We start from the raw sequence: 14,299 nt of genomic DNA, 5'->3' as shown, positions 1-14,299 counted from the left end.
TAGCGTGATCCTCTGTGAGCTAGGATCTGGAAGTAACCCTGACAGTCACACATTAGGAAAAGCTGTTTTGAACAAATACATCTTCAGCTGCTACCTATCTGTCTATCCATCTGTCTATCATTTATCTATCTACAGTATCTATCTATCTATCATCTATCTATCTATCTATCATCTATCTATCATCTATCTATCATCTATCATCTATCTATCTATCTATCATCTATCTATCTATCTATCTATCTATCTATATCTATCATCTATCTATTTATCTATCTATTTATCTATCTATTTATTTATTTATCTATCTATCATCTATCATCTATCTCTATATCTATCATCTATATCTCTTCCTAGGATGGATAGATCGATGATAGATAGCCCCCCATATCTATCTATCATCTAATCTATCTATCTATCTATCTATCTATATCTATCTATCTACTATCTATCTATCTATCTATCATCTATCTATCATAAAAGCTCAATATCTAATACAAACCAAGCACACTTTTTGGGCATATAACACTCTCTACCATGTCTCATCTGATGAGCACAGTTGCTAGGCAGAGATATAGGGGGTGAAGCAGTCCTGGAGGTAACCTGGTCTCAAATCGTTTAGGGCTTTAAATGCTAAAAGGAAAACCTTGAACTGTGCCCAGCGGCAAATGACAGCCAGTGCAGCTGGCCTCCTTGGCCTGCTTTGGGAAGAAAGGAAATGTCACTGACTGGTTGGATGCAGAAAAATGGTGGGGGGAACCAGCTGGGTAACTGCCAAGGGAAGAAGGCTCAGAGCCTGGGGACTGGCGGTGGGATGGCAATAAGTGGTCAGAGGGAGAAGAGCAAGAAGGCTGGGAAGAGGCAGTGGCAGAGAGAAGACCAGATTCAGAGGCAGACGTTGAGGCAGGGGAGGAGGGAGGCAAGAGGTAGAGATGAGGCAGGCTGGTGAAGAATCATGGGTGTCTCCCTTGGTCTTCCAGAACCAGAAGAGGAGTGAAAAGGGCGAAGGAGAGGTTTGCAAGCACAGTCTCCGATTGTCTGGAAAAAGTCCTGGGGAGGAGGGAACTTAGATAGCTCTGGGGAGGCAGGGACTTTCAATTTCAGCAACTGATCCATGCGGCAAGACCTACTGGGATGAGCTGCTGTGCTCATTAGGCCTGGCATTCCGCCAAGGCTGTGGAGATCATGTTCTTGCTAATAAAGAGTTAAATCCGTCTTTGAACTGTGTGATTACTGATTGGCATGTTCCTGTGACAGGCAAAGTATTGATAAAAATAAGGAGGAGGAGGAGGAGGAGGAGGAGGAGGAGGAGGAGGAGGAGGAGAAGAAGAAGAAGAAGAAGAAGAAGAAGAAGAAGAAGAAGAAGAAGAACAACCGCACAGAGCAGTAATCTAGTCTTGAGGCACCAGTGTTATAGCTCAGACTTATGCTAGTCTCCACACATGCACAGCTAGGATAGCTGACAAGAGACCCTGGGAGTTTCTAGACCCACCAACAGATTCTAGTAAATAGAGGATCAACTTCAGTAGGAGTTCTTCCAATGTAGGGCCCCCGATCTGTTATCAAAACCTGGTAAAACTGAATTTTGTTAGGAATCCGATGAATGATAAGAGTTTTATTTGGAGCTGCTAATAAAATTGTAGGGAAGCTGTAAGAATAAAAATTATTTAACAGTGTTGTTGTACAAATGCTTTACAAATATTGTACCTATGAAAGAATGTGAATTGTGTTCATTGAGACTTTTCCCCAAGTAATTGTGGCTTTTATCTCCAAACAAGTACCTGCCTATGTAGGCTATTTATTCCCTTTATCTTTAGGTGAGTGGTGCTTTTGTTACAGGACCTTTCAAGGCTTTTATAATTCTCTTAACATTACTCTAGCCCCCTTTTTAACTTCTCAAGAGTCCTTATGTCATCAAATTACCCTGTTTGTCTTGTCATTAGTGTGAGCTGACAGTTGAGATTGATTAATAAATTCTCAAATTAAGCAGGAAGGTTTTTAAAAGGTCTGGAAAAAAAGTTTAACCTTTTTGTAACCACATAATATCTTGTGAGGCCTGGAGCTGTCTGGGGTATGATCCTAATTGATAATCTATAAAGTTAATAGTTCCCTCTTGGTGGTTTATCTACATCTACTTGAGTGCATGAGGGCTAACACAATAATTGATGTTCTGTTGGCTTTCTATGCTAAATCCAATTTATCCCTTCCACAGCAAAGTCTTCTCTGTTGAAGAATAGCTGTTCTTCTGGGCTATTATGACAAAATAGAATATTTCATATCCTGTGTTCTTTTTTAAGTGTTAGATAAAGTTGTTTACCTGCACAAAATTCAGCAAAGAGTGACATGCAGTGTGGTTCTGTATAAAATCCAAAGCATAAAGCAAATTGTGGTGCCATAGGGTTTAAGTGCACTACTGACAAAGATACTCTGAGTCAGAATGGCAGCCCCACAAGAGCCTTGTGTCACTCTGCTGCCCCAAAACACCCCTGCAGACTTTTTTTGTGGGGGGTGGTGTTGGAGTGAAACCAAGCTGATTATAAGAAAAATTCTAGTACAGATTGAGGCAGGAAGGGTGGCGGTTAAAGGAGGAGGATAGTTCATTTTGACCTTCCTCAAATCCACTCCTCCCCAACACCAGTTTTCATCATTTCAGCTGTACAATTAAGGGTGGGAGACTCATTTCTGGCATTGGCATCGTGACATCATGGCCACCTACCAAGATGGTGCTGGAACGAGGTAGGGGAGAGCAGCAGCAAGACCAGGACTGCAAGAGCACACTGGTGGGAGCACCAGATTGACTCCACAGGTGTGACCTCTTAGCCCTGTCCTTGCTGCCACCTAACCTTGTCCCCACACTGCCCAGTACTGTATTTGTAAGCACCAGTGACACTACTATTAAGAAGATGGTGACACAGCACCAACCCACGACACTGGTCACTCCTAACTCGCACACATGAACTGGGCCCCTCTGTGAGTCTGTGAAGGAGAAGAACGAGAACATCTGCCCTCCATGCAAAAGATGCCAGGTTCAAGCTCCACATAGATCTGGAAGAGAACCCTGTAGAGCTGCTTCCAGTCAGTGTTTTGAACTAAATGGACCAATGGTCTGGCTCTATATAAGGCAGCTTCTATGTTCCAATGAATTAACCAGAAATCAAAAAAGAAAAGTGTGTGTGTTTGTAATACTCTGCAGGAGTACGTTTGAGCTCATTAAGGCCAGAAGTGTGTATTTCAGTATTCCCCAGTGCCATCCAGTCTCCACTGTTTAACACCTAAGCCTACTTAGTTGCATATCAAATATCAAAGAAACTACCTTCTATTATCAACTGGGCATATATTACTTTGAACCTTCCTACATGTTTAATTAAGGATTCTATTCTTAATACGTTTAAGAAAGAGATTTACTTGGTCTGCAAAAAAAAATGCTTCCGTCCTCTTGTCAACTGAAAACGATGAACAATGTGTACTAGAAAAGCATTTATTTGCCCTCCACCACCAAATCAAAGGCATAAAAATAAGGAGCAATGGATTCACAATTTGCTGTGTTTAGAGCTTTCAGACCTAGAATCATAGAATCATAGAATTATAGAGTTGGAAGAGACCACAAGGGCCATCGAGTCCAACCCCCTGCCAAGCAGGAAACACCATCAGAGCACTCCTGACATATGGTTGTCAAGCCTCTGCTTAAAGACCTCCAAAGAAGGAGACTCCACCACACTCCTTGGCAGCAAATTCCACTGTCGAACAGCTCTTACTGTCAGGAAGTTCTTCCTAATGTTTAGGTGGAATCTTCTTTCTTGTAGTTTGGATCCATTGCTCCGTGTCCGCTTCTCTGGAGCAGCAGAAAACAACCTTTCTCCCTCCTCTATGTGACATCCTTTTATATATTTGAACATGGCTATCATATCACCCCTTAACCTCCTCTTCTCCAGGCTAAACATGCCCAGCTCCCTTAGCCGTTCCTCATAAGGCATCGTTTCCAGGCCTTTGACCATTTTGGTTGCCCTCCTCTGGACACGTTCCAGTTTGTCAGTGTCCTTCTTGAACTTCTCGACCATCCAACCATCTTAGGGACTCCAAACTCAATTTGTGTAGGGTTTACTCCTTAGCCGTTTCTTTTCCTGAAGATAATATGCAAGGATCCACGGTATGCATGGTAGATTCTCATAGAAATGCCAGTTCATGCTAGTCAACTCTTAGCTTAGTTTATTAAAGACAGATCAATATTTTCAAGAGTACTTTCAAGATCTAAGTTTTGTTGCTCTTAGAAAAGCTTTTACTGCTTTTCCTTTCCAAACAATGCCTTCAACTTCTTTGGAGGATAACTGTAAAGGGATTCTCTATGTACAGGAGACAACATGTGCTTGTGGTACTGGGGAGGCAGAAGTTGTAGCGCATTACTTTTTGCATTGTTCCTTGTTTCAGAGCTCAGTTGTTCATTGTTCCAGAGCTCGGTTTTTGGAAAACCTTTTGAGGGCAAGAGCTGGTTGGACCCTGACTGATCTGTTGGCAGATCACAGTAAAACCATTACAAACAATGTGACCACCTTTGCAGTAGCAAAGTCTTCTGTCTTGGATTGCAAAGAGGACCATCCACAATAGTATCTTGAGGTTGTTGGTAATCTCGGTTTGTATTGGTAATTATTAGTGTTAGTCACATATTATTAGTGTTACAGTTATTGCTATGTTTTGTCCTTGTTTCCCTGGTGTTTGTCCTAGCAGGAATTTGCTGTGGGTTAAACCACAGAGACTAGGACTTGCCGATCAGAACGTCGCGGTTCGAATCCCCATGATGGGGTGAGCTCCTGTTGCTCGGTCCCTGCTCCTGCCCACCTAGCAGTTCGAAAGCACATCCAAGTGCAAGAAGATAAATAGGTACTGCTCCGGCGGGAAGGTAAACGGCGTTTCCGTGCACTGCTCTGTTTCGCCAGAAGCGGCTTACTCATGCTGGCCACATGACCCGGAAGCTGTACACCGGCTCCCTCGGCCAGTAAAGCGAGATGAGTGCCGCAACCCCAGTTGGTCACGACTGCACCTAATGGTCAGGGGTCCCTTTACGTTTACCTTTACTAACCTTGATGGTAGGCACTTGTACTATTCCAGTGTTTTGTAATGACCATTGCATCACACACAAATAAAACGAATAAAATCAGTATTATTTATTGTGATCTGCCAATCAGTATTATAAATCTTAGTAAAAGAAACACATTGATCATACTGTACAAAAGTATACTGCAAAGTTATGGGAGGAAAGTTTGGCGCTGAACAGTGAAGTATAAGCCACCACAACAGACTGATACCTAATTACATAATAACTGATACACGAATATATTTCTAAATCTTTCCATATTTTATAAGCTCTAACATTGGTTTTAAAGGCACAGAAGTGTTTAGGTTAAAAGGACTTTGACTTCAAAATAACATGTTCCTTATTTAACATTTGGTGAACACTGTAGTGTGAAATAGCAAATTACTTTGAAATGGCTGCAGCTAGTGAATTGCTACCTCTGAGTTATGTGATTTATTTTTAAGACGAAGGTCTATTATTATCATAGCACCGTTCACACTTTTGTAGTTAAGGCTGTGTTAGTATTCTCATTACATACTTTGTTTATTTATAAGGCTGCATTATTTTATGGGGGCAGAAGGGGGTATGCAAGGATTTAAACACTGAATATTTTTGTATTTAAAGTATGCAACAGAGAGGAAGCCACTGCTTTACTGTTCCTGTGCAATGATGACATTCTGAGGACTACAATTCCTTTCTACTTAGGATCTGCTTCTAATCTGCTGGTTTTTAACACAGCACAGGGCAGCCCAGCAAACCTGTCCAAGACATCATTTTGTAAAGGAGTCCCCTCTGATATTATGCCTAAGAAGATTGAGGCAGAGTAGAATTCAAAGGGAAGCTGTTATAAGGAGCAGGAAATCAGGACAATTTGGTGAAGCATTTCTGTAGCACTGAAACATACATATACATACATAGAATTGTAGAGCTGAAGGAACCCTGAAGATTCATCTAGTTCAACACCTTGCAATGCAGAAACACACAGCTGTCCCCTGCAGGGATCGAACTTGTGATCTTGCTGTTATCAGCACCATGTTCCAACCAACTGAGCCATTCATGCAGGTGTTTTCGATCATTCACTTTTGCTCCTCGTCTGACCCACCACTGGCATGTGGCCCCAAAAGGTTACCCAGAAGGTCTGGAAAGCGGTTCCTCATCCCGGCCTGAAACAATCCACTTCCTTCTCAAGCTATTCCTAAATTCTGTGCATCAATAAGATATGGACACTCAACACAGATAGATGGAACCCTATGCTTAATCTGAAAGAACAAACTGATCCACAGAATAATTAACCTAAAGGACAGAATACTTCCCTTGAAGAGTCAAGATTTATGGGTGTTGTGCTGTAGGCAATAAATCTATGCATGCTACCAGATCTCATTTCAAGTCCTTTATTATCTGTGAATTTCCACAGCATTTATATCCTCTACAAGCTCATTATTCAGTTATGACAGCATATAGTTTCGCAAATCCTTATTATTAGGCCAGAAGGGACCACGGTCGTGTCTGATCCTAAGCTTTTGTGTGTGACATTCTCAATTTTCAGGGAGCATGTAGGACCAAGCAGGGAGCACACAATGAATGCATCAAGAGCAGGCCTTTAGCAACATGTGGAATGGCTCCTTTAGTAATTATAGCTGCCTTCTGTTCTCATTTCTGCCAGATTCTTCACCTTCTCAAGCAACAGAGAATGCAGAAAGCCTCTGGCAATTACTATTGTCATGTAAATGCACAACACAAGGTAGAGCAATAAATGTGTGTGGCTTAAAAATAGCAATTGCTAGAAATCAGAGCCGTAGCATTTCTTATTTGGTCACTAAACTCAGTCATCGCCATATTTAAGAAGCTAGAACCCTTACATTTTCTCCTATAGATTAGCTAAAATTACAATAATTTTAATACAGTGTGGAAATTCAGAACCCTAAGAAATACCTTGCAAGATTAGTCGGTTATCAGCTCTTCTAGTTGCTAGTGGTTTACAAATCAAAATCATTCCTCCTGGCACAGTTGTGTGAGTCAGGGATAGGGAACCTATGACCTTCCAGGGGTTGTTGACAACAACTTCCAGGGGTTGTTCCCATCAGCACTGATCATTGGCCATGCTGGGTGGAGATGAAGGGAGTTGTAGTCTAACAGCATCTGGAAGGCCACACCTTTCCCACCTGTGATATAAGACCAGCTGCCCCATAAACAGATGAAGACAAGCAAAAAACAACAACCCAGTATCCTTTGTCCCTGGATTAGCTCTGACTGAGTTGTTTCCCTTCTAGAGGTCCCCTCGTCCCCTGCATTCAGAAGAGGAAACAAATATTCACGGTTGGTAGGAAGGCATTTGCTGTTGTCTTTTGTCTGTGTTTATCTTTCTTTTGGAGTTCAGTATTTTAAAATTCTGTATTTCAACCTACTCTCTTCTTTCTTCTTCCCTCCAGTGTTTTCTCCCCCTTGGACCAATTTCTTTCATATACGGTATATTTTTATTAAATGCACACATTTTTGCGGAACATTTTATGAACGTTGTGAGATGCTTTGGGGACTGCTGTAAAAAAAGCAGGCTACAAATCAAATCTAAATTGATAACTAATACACACCCTGGGTCTGTGTTGCTCCGTCTGCTTGTCTGGCCCTGATATGAAAGAGGTACCTGAAGGTAACAATTTTTCAGGGACCCTTCAGTGTCACTAGAGATGAATGTCTGTGTCGGTCTTTTAGATATATAATTTAAGTTTTCACATAAAACAACAACAAAAATAAACAAGCTTGTCACTTTAATAATGCAATAATGGAAACCACTATTGTTGGCATCCATCTGCTTTGGGAGACAATGGAGGGGTGTGCCTTTTGGGGGGTGAGGTCAAACTGTTGGAAGGTTGCAGCTCCAGCTGTGGCTGTAGGGACCGATGCAGGAGAGACATGTTTTGTTGCAGCTGGGGCAGATGAAGGTGTCCGGTTGTGCTGTTGCAGATGCACCATGGTGTTTCTTCTCTTTGTGCTCTTCCCAGTGGTCATCCCGCCTCTGGTCACTGCTATGGATACACAATCGCCTTTCTCCAGGATCTGTGGTCATCCGCAAGGGATTCCTACGTGGCAGGGCTGATGTTGCCAGCTTTCATGACACGTTTGCAGACATCTTTGTAGCACAGTGGATCTGCCAATGGGCCTGGTGCCTGAAGCCAGCTCCCTGGAGGGCACATCTTTGGGGATCCTGCCATCTTCCATTCTGTGGACATGAACAAGCCAGCGCAGATGTCGCTGAAACATCGGAAACGTGAACTTGAGAGAGCACATCTTTGTTGGGAATTCTGTCCTGCTGTGTGAAACTGAAAATCTTCCTGATGCAGTGCATGTGGAAGCCATTGAGACAAAAGAGTTCAACAGTTATTGGGGAAAACATCTTTCCAGAATGAGGCAGAGAGCAGCAGTGGTTTGAGTAGCAAAGCAACTTAAGGGGCACCAGATATTAACAAAACTGTCCAAGTAGGATATCTTCTCTATTTTTCCGACATACAGTGGCACCTCAGGTTAAGAACTTAATTCATTCTAGAGGTCTGTTCTTAACCTGAAACTGTTCTTAACCTAAGATACTACTTTAGCTAATGTGGCCTCCTTCTGCTGCCACGCGATTTCTGTTCTCATCCTGAAGCAAAGTTCTTAACCCAAGGTACTATTTCTGGGTTAGCAGAGTCTGTAACCTGAAGCGTCTGTAACCCGAGGTACCACTGTACTTGTGCCAGCTTTTCCTCATGAGATAATTGCCAGAGTCAATGGTATGGTACAGGTTCTTTAAGTACAAGTGATCACACCCTTTCCAATTTCTGTCTATTTCCAGTCACATTGCTGCCAGACACTTACCGTATTTTTTGCTCTATAACACGCACCCGACCATAACACGCACGTAGTTTTTAGAGGAGGAAAATCCGTAGGCATGCCACCCGTAGGCATTCCCTCCATAACACGCACAGACATTTCCCCTTACTTTCTAGGAGGAAAAAAGTGAGTGTTATGGTGCAAAAAATACGGTAATTACTAAGGCTTTACAATGTCTAGGAACTTTCTTAAAAGATATATAGAGGGCCAAGACTGTCTCTGGGTCGATCATCTGGTTTATAATTAGCCCATTTGTAGCAAAAACTTAAGACTGAGAAACCCTCCACATTTCCGCAGTTCCACCATCAAAAAATAAAGGAACCACAGACTCAGCATCATCTCAAGCAAAGAGGAGATGTTATGTCTTTTAGCACTGCTGCATTTAACTGGGGTTAAGCACCAGCAGTGGATCAATTAATGATCCACTGTTTCTTGTTTCTTCCTGTTTCTTATGGTTACTGATGTAGCCTGAAGTTGAATGCCCTCCAGATGGGTGCACACAGGTCCTGTTTCCAGACTGCCCAGGTTGGTTCCTCTTTGCCAAACTAAAGATCTTTGGGATTACTATTAGCTGAGGTTGCCTCCAACTCTCTGGGATCACATCCTCTCCCATAACCATGTTAAAAAACAATTGCAAATGGGGAGCCAGAATATCCCTGAAGGATTTATAAAACTCTGCTCCAAAGCCATCAAGTTTTCTATTTTAAGGTGTTTAGTAGCTACATCCAGTTCCTCTGGGAGAGCCAGGATATTGAAATAATCCCTATGAATTGAACTTTATGGAGTGATACATAAATCAGCCAAAAAATTATCAATTTCAGACCAGTCTGGTGAGTCAGAGGGCAGCAAAATATTTCACAAAGGCAGTGCTAATCTCTTCTGTTGTACAAAAGACCTTGCCATTTCCATTAGATGGGATTACATTTCTATGCTGGCTTTTAAAAAAATATAAAATGGTGTTTGTTAAGAACTTAGAATTTCTGTTTCCAAATCGCATTGTTTCATGTAAACCGGAGAAGTGTGACTTTGGTCATTTTCGAACACCTGAAGCTCAGCCCTATTTTTGCTATCGGTTTGCAATAAAGTTTCTGGCTGCCAGTGCATTTATGTTGATCCTCCAGATCAGTAATTTCCCCAAGGAGGCAATTCCTAGCAGTTTCCCTCCATTCCTGAAGGGTTGAGGCTTTTTTCATCCAAAGCCCTCTCATAGCTGATTTCATGGCCTCCCACACCGTTGCCTGGGAGACATTTGGAGTACAGTTAAATTTAATATATTCAGTAAATTAAGTTTTAAGCTTCTCCACAATGTCCCATCCGTGCAAAATACTAGAATTACGGTGCTGGGCGGTGGTATGGGATTTACCTGGATAAAGATTAAGCAAAAGAGAACGGAGCGTGATCTGAGGCCGTAATCTGACCTAGGCTAGCATCTGACAAGTGACACAATAGCCTTATAAACAAGAAACATATAAATGAATAAATAGGACTTACAGCTGCCAGCATAAAAATGGCAATTATGACCATTTTTCGTCAAATATAAAACAGGTTGAACCTGTCAGCATAGATAATTCCATATTACTAGAAAGAGTGGGATGCAGGTGGCGCTGTGGGTTAAACCACAGAGCCTAGGACTTGCCAATCAGAAGGTCGGCGGTTCGAATCCCTGCGACAGGGTGAGCTCCCATTGTTCGGTCCCTGCTCCTGCCAACCTAGCAGTTCGAAAGCACGTCAAAGTGCAAGTAGATAAATAGGTACCGCTGCTCTGGTTCACCAGAACCGGCTTAGTCCTGCAGGCCACAGGACCCGGAAGCTGTACGCCAGCTCCCTCGGCCAATAAAGAGAGATGAGCGCCACAACCCCAGAGTCGGCCACGACTGGACCTAATGGTCAGGGGTCCCTTTACCTTTGCTAGAAAGAGTGGACCAAAGGCCCTGCTCCTACTACTGCTCCCTACTCCCACATCCCTCTCCATCTGGGCAGCAAAGAGGCATTATCGATGTACAAGGATACATTTCAGTCAGGTAAATACACTGAAGGAGGGGGCACAGCAGGGCCAGTAGTTGGTGACTGGGCCAGTCCCAAGGGCCAGGTTGGGGAGCCACATTCATCCACCAGCCCCAGGTACTCCACCCCTGAGCTAGCCCAGTCTACTCTGTCTGCCAACCGCTCTTCTGTGTCCCAGACAGAGGTCTTTCACCTAATTCTTTAACTGGAAGCTCGGACCCTCTGCCTGAAAAGCATGTGCTCAACTTCTGACCCCCGGCGCCTGAGCTACTTTGCAGTACTCAGTTTTGGACTAATGTGCACTGTTTCGCAAGCTGATATTGCTTTCTCCAGTCACTGAGTAACATACAGCCAGTCATAAGAACATCTGATGAGCCTGGTAGATCAGGCCAGTGGCCCACGTAGTCCAGAACCCTATTCTCACACCAGTGGTGTGCGGTGAAATTTTTCGTAGGGGACGAGTTAGGGCCACCACACTGTTTGGCAGCAAATTCCACTGTCGAACAGCTCTTACTGTCAGGAAGTTCTTCCTAACGTTTAGGTGGAATCTTCTTTCTTGTAGTTTGGATCCATTGCTCCGTGTCCGTTTCTCTGGAGCAGCAGAAAACAACCTTTCTCCCTCCTCTATGTGACATCCTTTTATATATTTGAACATGGCTATCATATCACCCCTTAACCTCCTCTTCTCCAGGCTAAACATGCCCAGCTCCCTTAGCCGTTCCTCATAAAGCATCGTTTCCAGGCCTTTGACCATTTTGGTTGCCCTCCTCTGGACACGTTCCAGTTTGTCAGTGTCCTTCTTGAACTGTGGTGCCCAGAACTGGACACAGTACTCCAGGTGAGGTCTGACCAGAGCAGAATACAGTGGCACTATTACTTCCCTTGATCTAGATGCTATACTCCTATTGATGAGGCCTAGAATTGCATTGGCTTTTTTAGCTGCCGCATCACACTGTTGGCTCATGTCAAGTTTGTGGTCAACCAAGACTCCTAGATCCTTTTCACATGTACTGCTCTCAAGCCAGGTGTCACCCATCTTGTATTTGTGCCTCTCATTTTTTTTTTGCCCAAGTGCAATACTTTACATTTCTCCCTGTTAAAATTCATCTTTTTTGTTTTGGCCCAGTTCTCTAATCTGTCAAGGTCGTTTTGAAGTGTGATCCTGTCCTCTGGGATGTTAGCCACCCCTCTCAGTTTGGTGTCATCTGCAAATTTGATCAGGATGCCCTTGAGTCCATCATCCAAGTCGTTGATAAAGATGTTGAATAAGACCGGGCCCAAGACAGAACCCTGTGGCATCCCACTAGTCACTCTTCTCCAGGATGAAGAGGAACCATTGATGAGCACCCTTTGGGTTCGGTCAGTCAGCCAGTTACAAATCCACTGAGTGGTAGCATAGTCAAGACCGCATTTTACCAGCTTCTTTACAAGAATATCATGGGGCACCTTGTCAAATGCCTTGCTGAAATCAAGGTAGGCTACATCCACTGCGTTCCCTTCATCTACCAGGCTTGTAATTCTGTCAAAAAATGAGATCAGGTTAGTCTGACATGACTTATTTTTCAGAAATCCATGCTGACTATTGGTGATCACAGCATTCCTTTCTAGGTGCTCACAGACTGTTTGCTTAATGATCTGCTCCAGAATCTTCCCTGGTATTGATGTCAGACTGACTGGGCGGTAATTATTTGGGTCCTCTCTTTTCCCCTTTTTGAAAATAGGGACAACATTTGCCCTCCTCCAGTCTGCCGGGACTTCGCCTGTTCTCCAGGAATTCTCAAAGATGACTGCCAGTGGTTCTGAGATCACATCTGCCAGTTCTTTTAATACTCTTGGATGCAGTTCATCTGGCCCTGGAGACTGGAATACATCTAGACTAGCCAAGTATTCTTGTACTATCGCCTTAGTTATTCTGGGCTGCGTTTCCTCTGCTGAATCATTTGCTCCAAATTCTTCAGGTCGGGCATTGTTTTCTTTATCGGAGAAGACTGAGGCAAAGAAGGCATTGAGGAGTTCAGCCCTTTCTGTGTCCCCTGTTTGCATTTCACCATCTTCTCCTCTGAGTGACCCCACTGTTTCTTTGTTCTTCCTTTTGCTACGAACATACCCATAAAAGCCTTTTTTGTTGCTTTTAACCTCTCTAGCAAGCCTTCATTCTGTGCTTTAGCTTTTCTGACTTTGTGTCTACGCGTGCTGGCTATTTGTTTGAATTCCTCTTTGGTGGTTTCCCCCCTTTTCCATTTTTTGTACACATCCTTTTTTAATCTTAACTCAGTTAAAAGTTCTTTAGATAGCCACCCTGGCTTCTTTAGGCACCTTCCATGTTTCCGTCTCATTGGTATTGCCTCATTGGTATTGCCATCATGAACTCCCTTTCCTTTTAGTATTACTGTCCATGGGATCTCACCCAGCACTTCCCTAAGTTTTATGAAGTCGACTTTCTTAAAGTCAAGAAATTGAGTCCTAGTATGCTTGGCTGCTCCTTTCCGCTGTATAGTAAACTTCAGAAGAGCATGATCACTCGCGCCTAATGATCCTTCCACTTCTACCCCACTAACCAGGTCATCAACATTGGTTAGGACCAGATCTAAAATGGCTTTTCCTCTTGTTGCTTCTCCCACTTTCTGGACAATGAAGTTGTCTGCAAGGCCAGTGAGGAATCTGTTTGACCTTATGCTCTTGGCTGAGTTTGACATCCAACAAATATCCGGGTAATTGAAGTCCCCCATTACTACTATCTCCCTTCCTTTTGCATGCTTGGCCATCTGTTCCAGGAAGGCATCATCTATGTCCTCCGTTTGGCTTGGGGATCTATAGTAAACTCCCACAGTGAGGTCTCTGTTATTCTTCTCTCCCTTAATTTTGACCCAAATGCTCTCACTTTGGCTTTATCGTAGTCCCCCTAGTCCACTGACCACATGCCGCTGACCACAACCAGATGCCTGTGGGAAGCCTGCAAGCTTCATGCATTGAAGTTTCAGGAGCAGCACTTCCAGTTTGGATGGTGCACGCCTTCCAGGAAAAACCTGAACCTTCTTGTGGTCTCTCATTTTGCAGACATTATCCACTGCCCGTTGATAAATGCATGCTCTTTCTTGTTGACCCTGCCCCCCTGCCCCCCAGTTTGGGTTGTTGATCCTTGCACAATTGTTTTGCAATCATTATGAAACTCAGCACCTTGCTTTGGACTCTGTGCTAAGAGTCCTTATTAGGCAGAAATGTCTGTTAACAACTGTCGGCTACTTATCAGAGAAGCTGACATCGCACTGTGGCTCAGCTTCGGATCCAAGGCTTCAGGGAGAGAACTCCTTGAGCCTTCATTAGAATTCCCCAGTGAATAGTCATTGGCTTGATTTGAGCACAATT

Source organism: Podarcis vaucheri (genome assembly GCF_965113315.1).
Source record: "Podarcis vaucheri genome assembly, chromosome: 4".
Taxonomy (NCBI): Eukaryota; Metazoa; Chordata; class Lepidosauria; order Squamata; family Lacertidae; genus Podarcis; species Podarcis vaucheri.
This window is presented reverse-complemented; position numbering follows the sequence as displayed.